Source organism: Callithrix jacchus, chromosome 1, assembly GCF_049354715.1.
Source record: "Callithrix jacchus isolate 240 chromosome 1, calJac240_pri, whole genome shotgun sequence".
Taxonomy (NCBI): Eukaryota; Metazoa; Chordata; class Mammalia; order Primates; family Cebidae; genus Callithrix; species Callithrix jacchus.
This window is the reverse complement of record NC_133502.1, coordinates 102,824,625-102,846,319: the sequence shown is the minus strand read 5'-3', so window position 1 is coordinate 102,846,319 and position 21,695 is coordinate 102,824,625. Positions and strand designations below refer to the sequence as shown.

Sequence of the window (21,695 nt, the reverse complement as noted above, 5' to 3'; positions counted from 1 at the left end):
GACATAAAGGCAATTATATTTACTTCTCTCTTCTGCTGCCTTTGTTGTATGACACTAGTTTTTTCTTCCTTAATGTAGGGTTTTCGTCAACGTAAGCAGGAATTACTTTCTTTTCCCACTGAGTACTGTAAATGTATTTTTAAATTGTTCAAACCCTTCAAATTTGCCTCTTTTAATAGTTGACTTTGTAGGAAATTCTCAGACAACAAAAAATAGGGAAAAGCAAAAAAGCAATTACTACCAAAAGAAAAAGTTAATTTCATGCTTAAATATTATATTCTATAAAGAGGGATGAGTGAGTGTTTGTGTGCATGTGTACGTGTGTTTGTCTGAGAATTCTCCTGATTATGTGGCCATTAAAATGATAATAATCTAATACATACTTATCAATCATCTTCCAGTGGTAACATTAAACCAGTGTGACCCAGCTGAGATGTTAGGGAATGTGTTATTTTTCTTCCCCAGTACGTGAGAGACCAGACTTGGCATAGATCCTCACAGTATTCTGATGAGTATGTACCTTGCAGATATGTGTACTGAGAATAAACACAAATTATATTCTTTGCTTTAATTTATTTTAGTACTCATTTTTATAGTATTGCTTTGAGCTAGTGTTTTTGAATCATTCCCTTTAGCAGGTTTTTAAGTGCCCAAAGTTACCATGGGGATAACTCAAGGTGTTTGTGGGGTATGCAAACCGTTTCACTCCTCTACTGAGGGAGAAAGAAAACTTGTGTTTCAATGGTAGTAAATTAGATCCAGGTGTTTCATGCAAGTATCTGTACAACTAGGGCAATGCAAGGGTGATCTGAAAAGAAGGAAGTTAAAGTTGGAGGCTGAGAAATGACTTAGAAATTGTTTAGAATAAGTCATATTTGATAAATTCAAAGGAAGATAATATTTGTTAACTACATTTTCTTTATGTATACAAAGAAGGTTAAAGATTATAAAATGTTAACAGCTAGTTTAATCATCTCTTAAACTTTATTTCTTTTCGCTTATCCTAAAACTGGCCATATATCAGAATCATCACTGGAAGAAAAAAAAAAAATTCCAGATGGTCAAGTCCCATCACTAGCAATTATTCAACAGGATCCGAATTTCTTCTACGGTTAAAAACCTCCATATGTGATTCTGATGTGATTTACAGCCATAATTTAAAGCCTCCACTTTATAGTAAATAATACCCCATTATATAATTTTTTATGGTTATATTAATAAATATGAACTTTTGATGGTTAAGTCAGGTTAAATGCACTCCCCACTTGGGAAAAAAAAAAAAAGAAACTAGTACTCTTTACTGCCACTTGGTGGCAGCATACATATATTGCAAGGGCAATTATTGCAGGAGGCCAATTTAAAAAAATATTTTAGAGTAAGAAAATCATATAGAGATCATCTAGTTAGATTTACAACTGAAAACTAAGGCTCATGTACATAAGATGATTTATCACAAGTCAAAGACGGTGAAAGAACATGAAATTTATAAAAATCTCTGGATTTTAATTTTGTTGCTATTTCTATTAATGTCAAATTTTAGCTCAAACTCTAGTCTAACAAATTTGGGACTGAATTCTTGCTTGTATTTACTACTGTGTGCCTTTCAGCAAGTTAATAAAATATGTTGAAACTCGCTTTTCACATCTGTAGAGTGTAAAATAGGGAAAAATGAATGATACATAGTATGAGAGGTCCTAGAACTGTTCTTAATGTGTACAAATACTTTTTAAAAAAGGCTCTTAACCCTTTTAAACAATCTCTATCCATTTAACAGTTAAAAGAGCCATTTGGCTAGTAAGCTACCGCAGAGCTGACAACATTTTGGCAAGAGATGAGACTTTTTTCCAATGGAGTTTCTTAGACTTGATATTAGAACTGAATTTGAACATCAACTTCTGTTGTTTATATCATATTAATAAATTTGATAAGAGAAAGTTTAAAAGAAATATGCCAGAAATTAAGCAGCTGTCTGATTTTTAAGAAATATAATTCAGTATTAGTGGCTAGAACCATAAACAGTATTTTGATGGGAGATCTGAATGAAAACAGTGTTTTGATGATAGATCATGTTACTCTCTTTCCCCTATTAAGAATAATTAGAATTCTTTTTAAATTTATTTTAATGAGCAGTAATTTCCTAGAATTGATTAAAATATTTTTAAAATAAAGCAAATAACTTTTTGCAACATTTTACAAACTTTCATCAAATTGGATGAGGATTTTTGTAAGATCATCATTTTATAGCTGTTATCTCCTTTCATGTTGTTCAAATGAATGGGCCTAATAAATGAGCAATTAAACCAGAGCTTCACTCCTTTTTTTTTCTCTTAAGGGACAGGGTCTCATTCTGTTGCCAAGGCTGGAGTGCAGTGATGTGATCACAGCTCACTGTGATCTCAAATCCCTGGACTCAAGTGACCCTCTCTTCTCAGCCTCTCAAGTAGCTAAGATTACAGGCGTGCACCACCACATTCAGTGTGTTAGGCCATTTTTGCATTGCTACAAAATATACCATAGGCTGGGTATTTATAAAGAAAAGAGGTTTGATTGGCTTGTGGTTCTGCAGGCTGTATAGGAAGCACTGGTTTCTGCTTGGTTTCTAGGAAGGCCTCAGGGAGCATTTACTCACGCAGGAGTGTGAAGTGGAAGCAGGCACACCACATGGTAAGAGTGGGAACAAGAAAGAGCCAGTGGGTGACCAGGTGCCACACACTTTTAAACAACCAGATCGTGTGAGAATTCAACTCACTTGGGAAGGTCACTTGAGCATGAGCTATGATCATGTCACAGCACTCCAGGTTTGTCTCTAAAAAAATAAATAAATAAAACAAGTGAAGCTCTGTCTTAATTGCTCACTTATTAGATCGATTCGTTGGCGCAACATAAAAATAGAGATCACAAGGACAGCACCAGGTCATGTGGGATCTGCCTCCATGACCCAAAACATCCCACCAGGCCCAGCTCCAACACTGGCGATTACATTTTAACATGAGATTTAGAAAGGATATCCAAAATATTATTCTGTCCCTGGCCCTCCAAATCTCATTCCTTCTCACACTGAAACGTATCCTTTCCTAATGGTCCTCTAAAGTCTTTACTCATTCTTGCATTCATTTAAAAGTCCCAAGTCCAAAGTCTCATCTTGAGATGAGTTCCTTCTACCTATGAACTTATAAAATCAAAACTAGTTATTTATTTCCAAGATACAATAGGAGTGCAGGTATCGGGTAAATATTTTTATCCCTAAAGGAATAAATTGTCCAAAATAAAGGGGCTATAGGTTCTATGCAAGTCTGAAACCCAGCAGGGCATTCAATCTAAGGCTCCAGAAAATAATCTCCATTGACTCTATGTCTTGCACTCAGGGCACAACGTGGAGGGGCAGGCTGCCAATGCCTTGGGCAGCAGTTGAGTGTGTGCAGCATTTCCAGACACAGGATTCAAGCTGCAGGTGGACCTACCATTCTGGAGTCTAGAGAACAGTAGCTCCCTTCCCACAGCTCCATTAAGCAGTACCCCAGTGGGGATTCCATATGGGGCCCCCAACCCCACATTTCTCTCCTGCACTGCCCTAGTAGAGGTTGCCTGTGAAGGCTCAGCCCCTGCAGCAGACTTCTGCCTGGGCACTTAGATTTTCCTGAATATCTTCTGAAATGTAGGCCAAGGCTGTCTAGACTCCTTCACTCTTGCACTCTGTCCTTCTGCAGGCTTTAACACTTACATGGAAGCCTCCAAGGCTTACAGCTTGTGTCCTCCAAAGCAGCAGCCAGAGCTATACCTGGGGTACTTTGAACCACTGTAAGAACTAGAGCAGTAGCCTCTCTAAGTGGCACAGGGAGGGCCTTGGTGCTCTGCGCCTGCCCACAAAACCACTTTTTCCTCTTAGGCTCTGGGCCTGTTAATGGGCAGAGACATCTCAGAGATTTCTGGAATGTCTTCAAGGCCTTATGCTCATTGTGTGGCTGCCAGCACTCAGCTCCCTTTTAGTCATGGTCATGACTCTAGCAAGTGGTTGTTCTGCAGTCTTCTTGAGTTCCTCTTCGAATAATGCTTTTTCTTTCTCTGCCACATGGCCAGCCTGCAAATTTTCCTAACTTTCACATTCTGCTTCCCTTTTAAGTACAAATTCCAACACTAAGTAGTTTATTTGCTCCCACATCTCAGCATAGGTTTGTAGAAGCAGCCAGGCCACTTCTTGAAAGCTTTGCTGTTCTGAAATTTCCTCCACCAGATATCCCAATAAATTATTCCTAATTTCAAACTTCCACAGATCTCTAGTACATGGACATGATAGAGCCAAGTTCTTTGCTAAGGCATAACAAGGGTTACCTTTGCTCTAGTTCCCAACAAGTTTCTTATTTCCATCTGAGACCTCATCAGCCTGGATGTCACTGCTCATATCATTATTAGCAGTTTGCTTGCAACTGTTTAACCAGTCTCTAAGAAATACTAAACTTTCTATCACCTTCTGTTCTTCTTTCGAGCCCTTTAAGGTCTTCAAACCTCTGCTTGTTACCCAATTATAAAGCTGCTTCCATATTTTCAGATATCTTTATAGCAATGCTCCACTCTTCTGTACTAATTTTCTATGGTAGGCCACTGTTTTATTCTTATTAAGAAATACTTGAGGCTAGGTAATTTATAAAGAGAAGAGGTTTAATTCACTCAAGGTTCTGCAGAGTGTATAGGAAGCATAGTGTCATTATCAGCTTGGCTTCTGGGGAGAACTCAGGGAGCTTTTACTCATGGTAGAAAGGCAAAACAGGAGCAAGCACATCACATGGCAAGAGTGAGAGCAAGAAAGAGTGTGAGGGATGGGTGCCAAACACTTTTAAACAAACAGATTTTATGAGACCTCCCTTACTATCATGAGACCAGCGCCAAACCAGGAAGGATCACCCCATGACCCAAACACCTCCCACAAGACCCCACCTCCAATATTGGGGTTATATCTCAATATGACATTTGGAGGAGACACTCAAAAATATAACACCTGTCTAATGTTTTTATTTTGTAGAGTTAGGGTCTCACTATGTTGGCCAGATTGGTCTCAAACTTCTGGCCTCAAACAATATTTCTACATCAGCCTCCCAAAGCACTGGAATTACAGATGCGAGCCACCACAACTAGCCTTTTATTCTTAAAATATTTTTTAATTTTGTGAATGTGAGATAAACAGCCCAATAAAGGATCAGAGAACTCAGTTATGAAAAGGAATTCAGTATTGATATACGCCATGGCATAGATAAAATTAGAAACACTATGTTAAGTGAGGAAAGCCAGACATGAAAGGTGACACATTGTATTAATATAATTCCATTTATAAGAGCTATCAGGAGGAGGCAAGTCCATGGAGACAGTCTCTATGACATCAAAACAGAAAGCTGTTGACAGGGGCTTGGTGGAGGAGGAAATAGGGAGTGATTGCTAAATGTTATGAGGTTTCCTTGTGGGGGGATATAATTGTTTCAGAACTAGATAATCTCAATGATGGCTCAACATTATACATGTATAAAATTCCACTGAATTGTACATTATAAATGATTAAAATGGTGAATTTTATGTTACTTGTATTTTACTACAATAAAAACGGATTACAGAAAATAAGGTAATCTGGTCAAGAATAAAGACAGCTCTGCTATTCCATTTTCTCTCAGGTTTCCCAGTGACATCAGCAAAAAGTACTCGGAACCTCTAGGTGTTTTTTTATTTAAAACAGTCCTGAAAAATATCAAAGAGAAACCAAATAATAAAATCCAGTGATGTCTCCTTAACACATCTATGACATCTGTTAACTTCCTACTCAGCCATATGGACAGATATCCACATTTCAATTTTCCATTTCCATTTCCTCTACTGAGCACACAGTTCATTTACACACCAGAATTCCTTCATTCAGTGGACTCTCCAGTGCTAGCTGCAATCAGTCTCATGGAAAGAAAAGAAAAAGAAGGAAAAGCCTCCAACTGGCCTGGTAGACAAGGGACAAAACGATTTTGGGAGAAAGAGAGCACTGCCTATCAAACTGGAAAAATTTATTTTCCTTTTCCTTTTCTTGTTACCTTTCTTATCAGGTCTTCCTTCAGCCTACATTTCCCTTCATTCTTTCAAATTTAAAAAAACACTAATTGGCTGCATTATTTTTATTTATTTGTAAAATAGCTATAATCTTAGTTTTCTTATTGTTCTTCAAGTGTTATTGTTTTGAATCATGCCAGAAGGGCTTTGGTCGTTGATGCAGGGGTCTCTTTGGAACATAACTTTTTCAGTTATGAGGATAAAAGCTTTCGTTTGAATTGACTTTTACTAGGTGCTTTAAGCTTGGTTCCTGCCTGTTTAGCAGAGGACAGAAAAGAACCACAGTTTTTCTTTGAGGTTCTAACAAATAAAGAGTTGTATTTCCTCTCTTAGACTTTTAGGTGCTTTTGCTATGTTTTTTAATAGCTAGATATGTACTCCAGGAAGATGACATAAATAATTCAATAGAAATAATTTGATATTTTAGAATTTGCTTTAGCCATCCTCGTCCCACTACATGTAGCAAATGATGTTAGGTGGGAATTATTGTGTCCCTACAAAAAACTCTAAAACAAATTAGCTGGGCATAGTGGCTTGAGTTTGTAGTCCCAGCTATTGTAGGGGCTAAGGTGGAGGATTGCTTGAGCCCAGGAATTTGAGGCTGCTGTGAGCTATGATTGTACTACTGCATTCCAGCCTGGGCAACAGAACAAGACCTTGTCTCAAATAAACAAATGTTTAAAAAAAGAGGGTATTACATTTATACATATTTAAACTTAAATATTTAAGTATGCATGGTATATGTAAGTATGAATACATATTTAAAATTTTACTTGTATAGGAATCTAATTATAAGGAATTATGATATAAAATAAGCAATATTTTAAATAGCTGCAATCCTGAAACCACCTTGGCAAATATTATGACAGTGAGATAAATCTAACATGGCTGACTCTATTTTGCCTCTAGCCTTAGACTGGCTGTCTTCACTTATTCCTGGGAGTAGGCCAATGTGCGGAATTTAGTTTACAGTTTAACTTTGAAGTAAGAATGAAAATAGTCCCAAAACTGATCACCTCCTTATTTGGGGACTGAAACTGCCTTTGTAAAACTAATGAAAGGTCACAAGATTAGGATCATGGGAGGGGCCTAAATTCTGCAAATATGTAAGCATAGTTTCTATAATGCTTTACTGCTCAGGAGTCAGTCATGTGGCCAGAGGTCACACAATTGCTGACTTCCTCAATTACTACTATAGATAACATTGCTATTATAGAACCTACATTTGGTCTTCTGAAATGTTTTTGGTCATGTACAACCAAGTCACCCCACCTGGACTCATGACTGACGACTCAACTGGTCTTGTGATCCCCTACCCAAAGGCAGAGTCAGTGCACAAGGACTGTTCTCCACACCTTTATGATTGCATTCCCAACCAATCAGCAGCACTTACTCCCTATTCCCCTGCCCACTGAACTACTCTTGTAAAAACCAAACCTTCAGGTATTCAGGGAGAATGATTTGGGTGATAACTTCAGCCCTTATGCTTAGTGGTCTTGCATTAATTTGACTCTTTCCCTATCGCAATACCACTGCACTAGGGAAAGTCAGTGAATTGGTTTTGTCTGTGCAGTGGCAGGAAGAACCCATCAGGTGATTACAGTCCCTCCAACCTAGAGATAACTATTTTAAAAATTCTTGAATTATGTCTAAATCATAACTATAGATCTCTCAACCTACACATCCATGTGTAAACATGCACATATACACACAGTCATATGCTACATATTTATGCTTCAAGTTTTAATGTATATAAATATGATGTAAGTATATTTGTGTGTATGTATATATAAAAATATCATATTTTATGTATGTATACAAAATTATGTATATATGATTTCATGTTTATATGTAATTATAAAATTATGCATACATATATATATAAATATGTGATCATTTACATAGAAATATGCTAATTTTTAAAAGGGACCAAAATGAACACGTATCTATAACAATAAAAATTGTTGCATTTCACTGTTTTAATGTTTATAGTTTTACACTGCATATGATTCTATCATTTTCTTATGAACAGTTCTCCTTTATTGATGTCAACTTGTTTTTAATTTCTTTGCCATTATTAACAAGATCATGAACAACATGGCGGGCAAGATTATTGGAAAAACTCTTACAAAATAAAACGTTTGCATATTCTGGGTTACATGTAGTACCCTTACTTACATGCGTATGGTTGATGCAGAAGAATGTGATTACAATGACACAAACAGAAAGGGTTCCTTCCGCTGAAGTGAGAATTGCTGCTAGCACAGATTGCAGGTCTCGATGTCCCAGGACAGGAGCTGGCGAACTTTTCTAATGGAGTCAATTAGTGAGTACTTTAGGCTTTGTAGAAAAAGAGGTAAAATTGAAGATGTTGTGGAGTGCTTACAAAACCATTTAAAATGTCACTACTCAAAAAACAGAAAAATCACTCATTGTTCATAAGCTGTAAAAAAGTAGCTGTATGGATTTTGTGTATGGGCCACAGTACGCTGCCATCTGACCTAAAGACTTGTACTAATGGCAGAGACAACATGAAAGGCAGGAGATAAGACTTTATTCATGCTAAATGGGAACTTAGAACTGAGAATCTACATGTAGCTTTATCTTTAATTCAAAGGTGGACCAGGGAAACATCTACTGACAAAGGAAGAATAGGAGCCAATTCTGTTTGCTTCTTCTCTAAGTAGAAAACAAGATAGGAACTCTTGAGAACTTAGAACCCCATATTTGCTTTCAGAGAGTTTGGGCTGCAAATTTGTTTGTAGTTCTAGAAACAGAAGCAAAGAAAGCTAAAGTGCTCTCAGCCAGGTAGTCCTTTAAACACAGAAGTCCATCCCCTCTGGAGAGGTACACTCTCAATCCTGAGTTCATGGGATTCCCACAAGGTTTAACTAAATGTGAGCTCAAAATTTAAATTCACACAATAATGAAAACATAAGCTGCAATGAAAGTGAATCAGCAAAAACATGCAATAAAAGAATTTGATTCCCAGAACCACCAGAAGTTAGAATGATCAGGTACAGGATAGAAAATAAATAAATATATATAATGTATAAATATCATAATATATACTATATATTATATAGATATATTATATAAAATAGATATGTAATATAGTACATAAAATTTGATTTTGTAATATAAATTTGAATTTATAATATAAATATGCATATAATCGAATTTATAATTTGAATTTATGTGAATTATAATGTATTATTATATATAATACATCATATATTACAGATCATATACTATTTATAATATATATGATATATATTATATTCAAATTTTGTATATATATAATTATTTACACACACACACACACACACACACACAGAACTAGGTAGAATTTAAAGAGGCTAGGTAGAATTTAAACAAATATAAAAATACACATAATCAAGAAAGCCAAAAACCCATTGGTGTGAAACAGCCAATAAAACATGGCAGTAAAGAGAAAAATGATGCTGCCTTCAGTAAAACAGCATATCATATTTTCTGCTTGATAACATTAGTGGATAGATCCTGAAAAGAAATTTTTTAAAATGACTTTCTGTCCCTTCAGCATGTAAAAAATATTTTTGCAGGGCTTCCCTGCAAATGAAAGTAAGAAGTAGCAAAAGACAAAATAGTCAACAGGCAAAGAAATGCCTTCATGTTTATTGTAAGGAGTGAATTAAGTCTTGGGCCAACATTAATATGGAGGAGCCTACCCTTAACAGGCTTACAAAAAGTTGGGACTTTCAGACTTTCAAAGAGACTTGAATATTACAAATGAAAGGATTTGTGAAAGTTAATGAGCAACATTTGAACTAAGATGAACTAAGATGTTAGAAAAGCAAAACAGGGAAGGTGTAGTGGCTTACACCTGTAATCTCAGAACTTAGGGAGGCCTTCTTGGGCAGATTGCTTTAACCCAGGAGTTCCAGACCAGCCTAGGCAACATGGCAAGATCTTGTCTCTCCAAAAAATAAAAATATTTTTTAAAAGCCAGGTGTGGTAGTACACGCCAGTAGTTCCTGTACTTGAGAGGCTGAGGTGGAAGGATTGCTTAAACCTGGGAAATAGAGGTTGCAGTAAACAAAGATTTCACCACTGCACTCCAGCCTAGGGAACAAGCCCAGACTCTATCTCATAAAAAAAAAAAAAGAAAGAAAAGATAAGGAAAAAAAGAAAAATAAAACAATAAACTCAGAGAAGGAAGTAGATAATAAAGAGCAGAACTTAACAAAACAGAAAAATAGTACAAAATTGAGGTGATTTCTAGACCCAAATGATAGTGTTTGAAAAGATTTATAAACAAATAGGCATTTTAAGAAAAATGAAAACAGAAGTAAATAATATGCAGAAAGAATGGGGGCAATTCTTCAGCAGAGATTACAGATAAGAAAATATATGAAATGTCAGTAACATTGAACATTTACTTAAAACAATTTCTTAGAGGCTAAAGTTTACAAAAACTGACACAAGAGGAATATGTAGCTGAAAGAGTTCTTCCACTGGTAAAGACATTAAATCAATTGTTTAAAATCCTCCACTGAGAAAATACCAGACCCAGATCATTTGGGAGGTGAATTCTATCAAAATTCTAGTACAAAGAGAATATCAATCTTAACAAAAACTTCTAGACAGTAAAGCATCTTCATTTAATTATTTTATAAAGCCAATATAATGTTGATACTGAACATAGATAAGAACTGTATGAAAAAGAAATTTACAAGCCAAATTTACTCATGGATATAAAAGCAAAATGTTTAAACCACTCTATTAGCTGTCCAAGTCCACTAGAGTGAGAAAAAAGCATGACTGAGTTGGGTCATCCAAGAAATGTGAGGGTAGTTTAACATCAGGAAAACACTTATTTAATTCACTGTATTTTATTTATCTTTTAGTTTTTTTTTAATTTGACAAACATCAACGTTGTGTTGCCCTTGTGGTAAGCTCTGTCCCAAGTGGTTTACAAATATTTACTCCTTTTAACCTCCTATTGTCTCCAGGAGAAGCACTACCATATTTTGCTTCCCTATTTCAGGTGAGGACTCCACTTCAAAGCAAATAGAGATGAAGTAGGATGTAGAGATTGTATGGATGATCAGTGGTGGAATCAAGACAAGAACTCCAGAGTTCATGCTCTGAACCAGTGTCTTATATTGATGCCCACATTATAGATGAAAGAAAACAACCATGTGCTTCTCTCAAGAGATGCAGAGAAAGCATGTCTATTTCTAAATATATTTCCCAGGGATTTTGCTTGGTTTTTGACCTTCTTTTTAGTATGTTTTTCCATGGAGAAATTTGAAATTCTTATATAATTAAGATTATTTTTAAAATTTTAGCTTAAAAAGATAGCTTCACTAAGAAAAAAAAAATTCAAGTCTACCAGGTTTCTACTGGTACTTTTATAGCTCCATTATTTCTATTTCTTTTTTTATTTTTATTTTTAGAGGTGGGGTCTTGCTCTGTCACCCAGGCTGGAAGGCAGTGGCTTAATCATTGCTTACTGTAGCCTCCACCAGCTGAGCCCAAGTGATCCTTCTGCCTCAGTTTCTCGAGTAGTTAGCAGACACATTCCACCATGCCCACTGTGGTAGAGATGGGGGTCTAGTTGTGTTGCTAAGGTTGGTCTCAAACTCCTGGCCTCAAGTAATCCTCCTGCCTCAGCCATCCAAGTGCTGCAATTACAAGTATGAGCCACTGTACCCAGCCTCTATATTTTTGAGTAGTCAATATATCTAGAAATTATTAACGATTAGCTATATTTTCTACTTTTGTTGAATAATTATTGTTACTGATCCAAAATGTCAATTTTATTATAATTTCAATTCTCTTATATTATTTCATCTAATTTTAGACATTTATTTTCCCACTGATTAGTCTATTTCTGAACCACAATGCTGCTTTTTAATTATGATATAGTAAATATAATATATAATGAATTACTTGATATAGCAAAAAATAATTTACCATATAATATGCTCAAAAGACAATAATGGTATACAATCATCTGAAAGATCATCAAATGGTATTTTATAAAATGCAACATTCATTTCTAATTAAAAAAACTAATAAATCAGAATAGATGAATGTTTCTGCGACATGAAGGAATTACATATTTAAAACAGAAAAGAAGGGGTAGGCATATTAGTCTGTTCTCACATTGCTATAAATAAATACCTGACACTGGGTAATTTATAAAGAAGTCTAATTGGCTCACAGTTATGCAGGCTGTACAGGAAGCATGGTGGCTTCCGCTTCTGGGGAGGCCTCCTGAAACTTACAATCATGGCAGAGGGCAAAGGGGACTGGGGTGTCTCACATGGCTGGAGCACAAGGAAGACAGAGCCAGGGGAGTTGCTACACATTTTCAAACAACAAGATCCCATGATAATTCTATCACCAGAAAAGCACTAGGGGGATGGTGCTGAACTATTCATGAGAAAGCATCCCACCAGTCCCCACCTCTATCATTGGGGATTACATTTCAACAGGAAATTTGGGCGGGAACACAGATCCAGACCGTATCAGCTAAAGATATTGATAAAACTTTGCTAACATTAGCAATAAGTTCAGGACAAAATGAAGATGCCTAATACCATATTTAAAAAAAAAAAAAACTACTGGGCATGGTGGCTCACACCTTTAATCTCAATACTTTGGGATGCTGAAGTGGGTAGATCACTCGAGTTCAGGAGTTCCAAACTAGCCTAGGTAATATGGTGAAAAAATACAAATAATTATTTACAATAATTACTACAAAAAATATAATAATTATTCAGACACGGTGGCAGGCACCTGTAGTCCCAGATACTAGGGAGATCTACGTAGGACTATTAATTGAGTCCATGAGGTCAGGCTGCCGTGAGCTGTAATCATTGCACTCCAGCTTGGGTGACAGAGCGAAACCCTGTCTCAAAAAACAAAACAAAACAAAACAAACTATTATTTACCATTGTTTTTGAAGCATCGATAAGTCATTTAGAAAAGAGTATCTCATTCTTTAATAATCTTTTTCATTGCATGAATATAACGTAGTTTGTTTAACCAATCCATTGTTAGTATAGATCTGGGTTTCTAGAGATTTTTTGAGAAGTTTTTTCTGAAACGTGGGATTTAAATTCTAAGACTTTCTCATATGTCCATATTGAAAATGGGATTTAAATTCTAAGACTTTCTCATATGTCCATCTTTTTTTTTTTAGACAGGGTTTCATTCTATTGCCTAGGCTGGATTGTGGTGTTGCGATCACTGCTCACTGCAGCCTTACTCTCTCTAGGCTCAGGTGCACCCCAACCTCTCAAGTAGCTTCAATATTGAATATTTATAATCTATGCTTTTTTTCTGATCATCATTTATCCCAATGTATGCCCCTTTTTGATGTCTGATTAATCATGATATAATTAACAACAATTATTACTATATGTTTTGGGTTTTTCCAGAGTCCTGAAGAGAAACTTCCCCAAATTAGCAGCTAGGATCTTCACTTGATTTCCTCACAGAGAACAATGGGAATTTCTGGTTTTAAAGTGAATTAAAATGTGAAACTAATTAGATTAGCATAAATGACCCAGAACATTCCATTGGTGAAAGTTTGGAAAACACACGGGCTTCTTAAAGTGGATTCTTGCAGAGTTTTTGGAGAGATAAATGAAGCAAAGGATGCCAAAATGCTTCTTGTTGTCTTCTATATGGAAACATCACTGAAGTTTCTGGACTTCATTTACCCATGTGGGAAGTTTACTAACAATCTCCAATTCCATTCTATCCCCATGTAACTTCTGAAACTAAGCAAAAATGCTGATTTATTAATCTCAGCAAAAATTTAAATGAATATGTAATAGAGAATAGTTGATGAGGGGTCCCTTGGAAAGTGATTATCGTTTCTTTGTGGCAAATTTTGGAATGAGGTTGGAACTGGGAAAATACGTGTCCTGGATTTGGCCAAGTATGAACCACATGACTCTGGGTAAATTGCTTAATCTCTCTTAGCTTCATTTAATGCCCACATCAAGATGTCGTGATCATTCGTTTAGTTCTTTGTGTAATATACAGTGTTAGGGAAATTCTTGTTATTATTATTCTTGCATACATTCATATACTTAAGCAATTCACTTAAATTAAGTAGTAACTCACCTTCTTAAAACCCTATCTTCTGTTATGGGCTAAACTGTCCTTCCAACACTCAAATTTTCATGTTGAAGTCCTAACCCCAATACATCAGAATGTGGCTGGCTTTGGAGATGGAGCCTTTATTTTTTACTTTTATTGTTTATGTTATGGAAGTTGAGATAGGGCCTTTAAAAAGGTGACTACAGTAAAATGAGGTCACATGGTAGAACCTAATCCATGTGATTTGGTGTCCTAAAAAGAAAAGATTAGGATGCAGACATACACAAAAGAAAAATCATGTGAAGCCAGAGGGAGAAAACGGCAATCTATAAGCCAATGAGAGAGCCCTCAGAGGAAATCAACCCTGGAGACACTATCTCAGACTTCCAGCCTCCGGAACCGTGAGAAAATAAATATCTGTGGTTTGTCACCCATCCCATGCTAGTTGGCTATGGTAGCCCTAGAAAACTAACATTATATCTTCTTACAGCATTCTTGTCCTAGGTTGAAAATGCAATATTTGGCATCGCAGCTAAAAAAAAAAAAAAAAAAATTAACATCTCGATCTTGTGTTGTAGTCTTTCTTCCTTATTCTCATTGCTAAAGATTTCCATATTTGGGTCTATTTTCTGTGTCTTGTAAACAGAATGCTATGCTTATTCCTATTCTTGCTTCTAATATACAAAATATGCAGATACTGAAAGAGGTTTGAAGAAATGCCACATATAGTATGTAGATTTTATGTATGTGTATATATTCATATATTTATATATTATAATGTTTCTCTATTTTTTCCCTTTGCTGGGATCTAGTAGCCTCCACTTTTGTGACTATTGCATTGAATACCAGTCACTGAGTTTAATTTATCAAAACTTGACAAGTAATTATAATTATATGGGGAGAAATAAGAGAAAATGATGGGCAGAAGAGGAAGTCATCAGGGAAGGGCAATACTATAAAGTGTTAGGATCTTACTAATAGGATTAATTTAGTCTAGAGGGAAAAACATTTGGTGGCACCAATGAGCCTAGTCTTTACTGATTGCTAGAGGCATCTCTAGTTCTGTTTCTTCTTGGTCTCCATCCATATGATTACCAGGTTCTGGGAATAGTGTTTGGACAACTATAGTCACTGAATGGAAAAGAAATATGTCTTTAGAGAATCAACAGTAATTTTTCAAGCTGATTAAAAAGCATTGTTGACTGGCTCTTGGGAAACCTGTCATATTCATAAGCAGGAAATTGTTGGCTATGAAAAGCAGATGAGGGGAGGAGAGCAAAAGCTTTGGAAATAGATATATATGGATTTAATTTCCATCTCTGCCACTTATTAATGGGATAACCCTGGGCAAGTTTCATACTTCCATGAAATTCACTAACTTCAGTCTGTAAAATGGGCATAATAACATATCACAGTATTCTTTCAGGAATTTAAAATCAATTTTTGAAAGAAAAAACACTCTATGAAATAGATAGAAAATTATGAGTTCCTCATGGGTGTTTGACCTTATATATTCTCTGCCATTCCTTCTCCTCATCAAAAAGGGAATAATAATTTTTCCTCTTTTTTGTTCACAGCAAATGTCTCATGTTATGAAGTGGAAGCATTAAGCAGAAGGTAATGGGATGACCTATTATCATAAGATGAGAAGGAAAAAAACAGGAATTCCAAATTAGAATATAAATTTTCATTAAGTACTTATTTGTGTATGCCACTCTGTTTACACTAGCAATTAAATTTAAAAGACAGTTCCTCACTTCTAAGACTTTATAAATTATATACCTGACTCATACATACTAAGTTTTCAGAATTGAAGATTTTGCCTTTTTGGTGTTTTCATTCAAATCTTATTGGCAAGAGGAGTAATGACATCAGCACAGAAAACATAAACACTGCACTTAAACTCTATATATTTATATTATATATTTTACATTCATTTATACCCTTGTTTCAGACCACATTGTGATAGTTTACAGGAATATGCCTGATCCAATATATTGCAGAAATATTTAATATAAATGGCCAAGAGGACTGCAGATAAACTAGGAAGAAAAAACTAGGGCAGTGAAATTGGAAGAAAGAACAGTCATTCTGGTTGTACCACTGTTTTGACTTTAAGATTCTCCCCAGACAAAGCAGCATAGTAAACAAGATTGGCTCCCAAAGCCACATTATTTGCAGGTGCCAGATTGCACATTAACAGTCTGACACCAAGGAACACCACAGAAAAACTATCCAAAGATAAAGATCTTGAAATCTTTTCAGTTTGGAACTACATCAGGTATAATAAGCCCTACACACACTTCAACACAAAACATATTGTTCATCCTATATCAAATTATGTCTCAGACTATGTCACTGGAAGTAGTAGGGGGTATCTGACCCTGCCATCTAAAATTGACCTGTAACACGTAAAGCTCAAGAGGTGCTACTGTTCACTTTTCAACATCTGAACAGGAAGACAAAGTTGTTTCACAGTGATGATGGAGAATAAAGTAAATAAAAAGGCTATAAAAGCTCAATAAAGTGCTGAGAGAAAGTGTGGGCAAAAGCAAATCAAACAAAATTCTGCTGAATAATGGGGGGTCCATGATTGCATAAATCTAATGGAAAAACCTCAGCCAAAGTGTAAGCACAAAAGAAGGGCCCTGCCAAACCTATCACAGTGTAATTATTATAAGTGCCCCCATCGTTTATGAGTAGAGATGAATTCTTCACTGTGCAAAGCTCCCAGTTTATCACCCACAGGATCATGAGCACAATTAATAGTTGGTGTTCTATACTACTTAGTTTTGGGGGTAGTTAATAATACTAAAATATGTCTGTGTCCTGTCTTTCTACAGTTCAGTGAATGAATTGTTTTCATACCATGTGACCCTTACCCCAGGCCTATTTGTTTAAATAAGGGGTGGTCACTGAGCCAAATGTGATAATGGACCCTTTTCCAGAGAATTCGGAACTGGAACATTGTCATGCACAAAAACTGCAGAGTTATCTGTAGATCATTTTATACTGTTGGGATTGCAAAACCATTATAGTTTTGCAAAAAACATTCTTCAAAAGAAGAACGAAGCAGGTATGCAGGGAGAAGCAAAGATAACGAAGTGAGAGCAGAAAGAGACAGGTAGGGTGAGAGGGTGGGTAGAAAGAGAGAGAGACAGAAAGAGAGAAAAAGAGAGATAGAGAGAGAAAGAGAGAGAGAGAGAGAGAGAACAGTAGTATAGGCAAGTGAGAAAGCAGAAAGAGGAGGCAATTGCAATTGTATGAGACACTGAGAAAGAATAAACCCTTGCTGGTTTCCTGCTGCATCCCTGGAAACCATCTGTGCCTCAGGCTCCACTGTCTCAATATCCTCCTCGGTTAAAGGAGATTCCCTTAGCCTTTCAATAAATTCCTTTCTTTTTTAAGTTAATAAAAGTATATTTTTCTTAGCTTTAACCAAAGAATTGTGATTTGTACAGGTATACACCCTGATTCTCCCAAAATGCATCTAAAGGTTAGAAAAAATAGAAATAGACTCTTAGTCTTGGTAAAGAGATAATATTTCCTAAAGCATCATTATTGCAAGTATCTCAGTATAAGAAAGAAAAAGGTAATAAAAATCTTGCAGAGTAATGGGTTATTAGCAAACTGAAATGAGAAAGAAGGAAAAAATTACGTTAACAGAAAAGCAAGACATAAAAAAAGATAAAATTGCAGGCCACGTCAAGGGAAAAAAATATAGAGTAATATGGAGAACGAAACAAAAAAAAAGAAGTAAAAGCATTTGGGTAGATTTAAAACAGGGAATATCTAGTTTCTAACTCTTACATCAGAGTGTTTGCATGACTCTGAAAGTTCCAAGCCTCTTTCTAAAGTCTGCACATTTTTAGGGAACTAATGGCAACTTACATTATTTTTAGTTAAAGGACCTGGAACAGCTACAGAGGTTGAATTTCCTTCTCTGAATGGGTAGGTATCTGATATGGTTTGGCTGTGTCCCCACCCAAATCTCATCTGGAATTGTAGCTCTCATAATTCCCACATGTTGTGGGAGGTACCTGGTGGGAGATAACTGAATCATGGAGGTAGTTCCCCTATATTGTTCTCCTGGTAGTGACTAAGTGTCACACAGATCTGATGGTTTTATAAGGAGAAACCCCTTCCACTCGGCTCTCCTTTTCTCTTTTGTCTGCTGCTATATAAGACACACCTTTTGCCTTCTGCCATGACTGTGAGTCCTCCATAGACATGTGGAACAGTGAGCCCATTAAACCTCTTTTTCTTTATAAAGTTCTCAGGTCTTAAGTATGTCTTTATTAACAGTATGAAAATGGACTAATAGAGTATCTTTTCTTGTTCTGCCTTCCAATTGCTCAGCACTGGAGCAAAGAAACACCAGTTTTCACTTAGTTCAGAATATAATCTCTGGCGATATAGAAACAAATTTGGCCAATTAATTTGGCTTTGCCAAATCATAGTAAATGCACATAGTGAAAAAAAGTCTTTCAACTTAGCAAATTGCTCTTTAAAATATATTAATGTAGGCATGTCAGTGGAAAGTTGAAAACAAACAAAAAATATATCCAGGTAAAGGGATGAAATAAAAGAGTTCACTCAATTCCATTCAGTTCGTCCTATAAAACTCTTTTTAATTTGAGTGGACAGTAAACTGAGAATACCTGACTCGGGGCTAAGAAAATCAAAGCCTTCTCTGTCACACTGTATTCTCTTGGGTCACTTAATAGACACAAGTTGGGTTACTGGAAAAATAGTGGGAAAAATCAGTCCCTCAGTTATAAAGGCCTGCTCTTGGAACCATGTGGATTGCTGTAGCTACTTCGCTCTTCTGGCCTCTAGAGTCTCTCTCTTAACCTTGGCCTCACATGAGACTGACTTTTTAAACCACTTTCCCGTGACTCATTATATGCCTGTCAAAAAAGAAAAACCCAGCTCTTTTCCTATGCTTTCAACCAACCAGCTTATTCAAAAATCTATTTGGGTTTTTTATCTACAGCTTAACCTTGCCTGGCAAGGGACCTATGGGAAGTTTCTTACGATTTGAAAGACTGGTGCCATATATGTGCCTGCAAAGAAAGAAAAAAGTAAAGAAGAAACAGACGTGGTTATCAAACACCCCTGTAGTCAACTGATGTATACAAGGGGTGTGAAAGCAACTTCTGAAAAAGCCTGTCAGAGCTTACCATCTGGCTGTGTTTTATTCTGGAAGTCACAATAAATATTGTGAATGCTCCTGGTCTTCCCAGTTTCCCAAAGTTCCCTGAATTTATGCTTTATTATCTACCAGGAAAAATAGTACAGTATTTCAAGTCATAACTCTCCACTTACATTATTTATAGTCACTTCTCATGGCCTCTCCCTTTCGAAGAGAGTAGATCCTGAGAAGTGTTCTTTGTTTAGGTTTGTGGAGCAACTGGTGGTGATACAAACTGGAGAGCCTGAGAGAGGTTTTAATTATGGCATAATAAAAATAAAATGAAGAGATCCAGGAAGATCTGGAAAGGTGGCTGGAGGAGTATTAGCAGGAGTTGGGAGTAGACAGATGTTCAGGGAGATGGAGAGGATCTTTGTGGGAGGGAGAAAGAGAAATAGAATTTACTAAGTTATGTCTTGTGATGTAGGACATGAGCCTCACCCTTCCCCTTTCCCTGGCAATCTCGTCATTAATGACTATATCATTCACTAGTGCTACTGAGGTAGGATTTGCCATCTTATTTGGATACTGAGATGGATCCATGAAAGCAAAGTTACATTTGGTTTATCTTTGAATAATGTCACTAATAAGAAACATAGATATTGGTCATACTAGCTGTGCACATGCTATAGCCGTGATCCTCTATGTATATATCAAATTAAGTCTTCTTTTTATAAAGTCGATCTCAAATTACAACTCAAATGTTCATTTGTTAATATACTCAGTGCATAATAAACTGTCCCTTCTTTGTTCTCAAGCTGTGCCAATAAAATCTCATTTTTGAACTTAGGGACTGTCCCATATAATTGTGATTCCCTAAGAATATCTTATATCTTCAACACAATTACAAGTTTCTGCATAGCTAGAATCTTCCATTCTCATTATTTTTCTCAGTGCTTATTATGACAATAAAGACTTTTATTCATCTGAATATTATTTATCGAATATAACTGATGCATCTCAATTCCAATATTATTTGGATGAATTAATGCATGAATAAGGGATATGTAATAGCATCATGTACAACCCAGAATTTTTTCTTTAAATGCAAACACAAAGAGCAGGCTAAAAAATGGAGCAGAACTTTTTGCAAAATATCCCTCACATAGTTGGGTCATTCTATGAAACTCGGGATGCTACTGAAAGCGTCTCATGGCTGAGTAAGAATCTTATACAAATGAAATTCTCTCAAGCCCAGTAAACACTGTTGCCAGACACTTTTGCACCTCCCAGGGATTTTCTTTAAAACATAGACTTATGAAGTCTTTATAGATAAGAGACTTATAAATCTTTAAATATTCAAATCTTCATTTATACATTTTTCTATTATTGTGTTCTAAAAGATTTAAATAAAAAATGAGATAATTAACAATTGATACTATCTTTCTTATGTCCAAGTTTTTAATAGCAAAAACCTTCTCTCTATACAGCACTTTCTAATTCCTATAGGTTCAGTTCTCAAGTGAATTTTTCTCTGGATGGTGGGACATGTAAATGAACTGTTTGTGTATGTTTTAAGAATTTTTCGCAATGACATGGCTATGAAAATGCATGGAATATTTAAATAACTAAAGTCATTTCCTGAGAATTATTTCTTTTTGGTTGAGATATTGTGTACTCTGACTTATAAACATTTCCCTTTAAAATGGTTTCAGTTTTGTTTCTGATGGGGTCCTAGGATTTATTCCAATACCCACCCTGTACAAGGTTTTTTTTTTTTTTTTTTTTTTTTATTTACTCACCTTACAGTTTCTGTATCATATAGAGCGTACAATGGCAACCTGGTTATCACAACGCTCAAAAAGACAAAACTAATTTTTTAGAGCTATTGTTGTTTTCCCTCTCTGAAGACCTGAGAGAGATGTCAATCTTCTTTGCTACTTCTCTGGGCCCTTTTAATGGACTCAACAGCCCCTCATGGACTTCACACAGAACCTCTATATCAGCTCATCAATATTCTTCCATCTTGAGTCTAGACTTCTGTCCTCCAGATGATGTCAGAGTTACAGCCCCAGATCCTATCTGCATGTGGCCTGGATTTAGGACCAGAGCCTGTGAGCATCTGCCTGCTTTCATGTCTCTGGATTTTATTTTTCTCATAACTTCTGAAAAGTAGAGATGTGCCTTTCTTCTTTTCAGTTTCAGCTATGTGTTTCCAAATTTTTCAAAATGCACTCCACATTTCCATATATTAAGAGTAGGAGAGTGACATTAAATTGAACTTACTCTGTCATTCTACAGGCACACTGGAGACCCAGTTTACTAACTATAAATTGGAGTCCATTACCTGGGTATTTCAGACACCTGAACCTCACCATGT

The 21,695-nt window shown here is 35.9% G+C and overlaps 1 long non-coding RNA gene across 2 annotated transcripts in view; it reads left to right on the top strand.

Annotated features, from left to right (window-relative positions):
* The window catches only part of LOC118154517 (uncharacterized), a 74,855-nt gene extending 55,441 nt beyond the window's left edge, over positions 1–19,414 (top strand). For both annotated transcript variants that reach the window (XR_004744507.3, XR_004744512.3), the window contains 2 exons: positions 15,759–15,798; positions 19,178–19,414. This is a non-coding gene — a long non-coding RNA (uncharacterized LOC118154517). The remainder of the gene's footprint in view (positions 1–15,758; positions 15,799–19,177) is intronic.
* Positions 19,415–21,695: the final 2,281 nt, after the last annotated feature.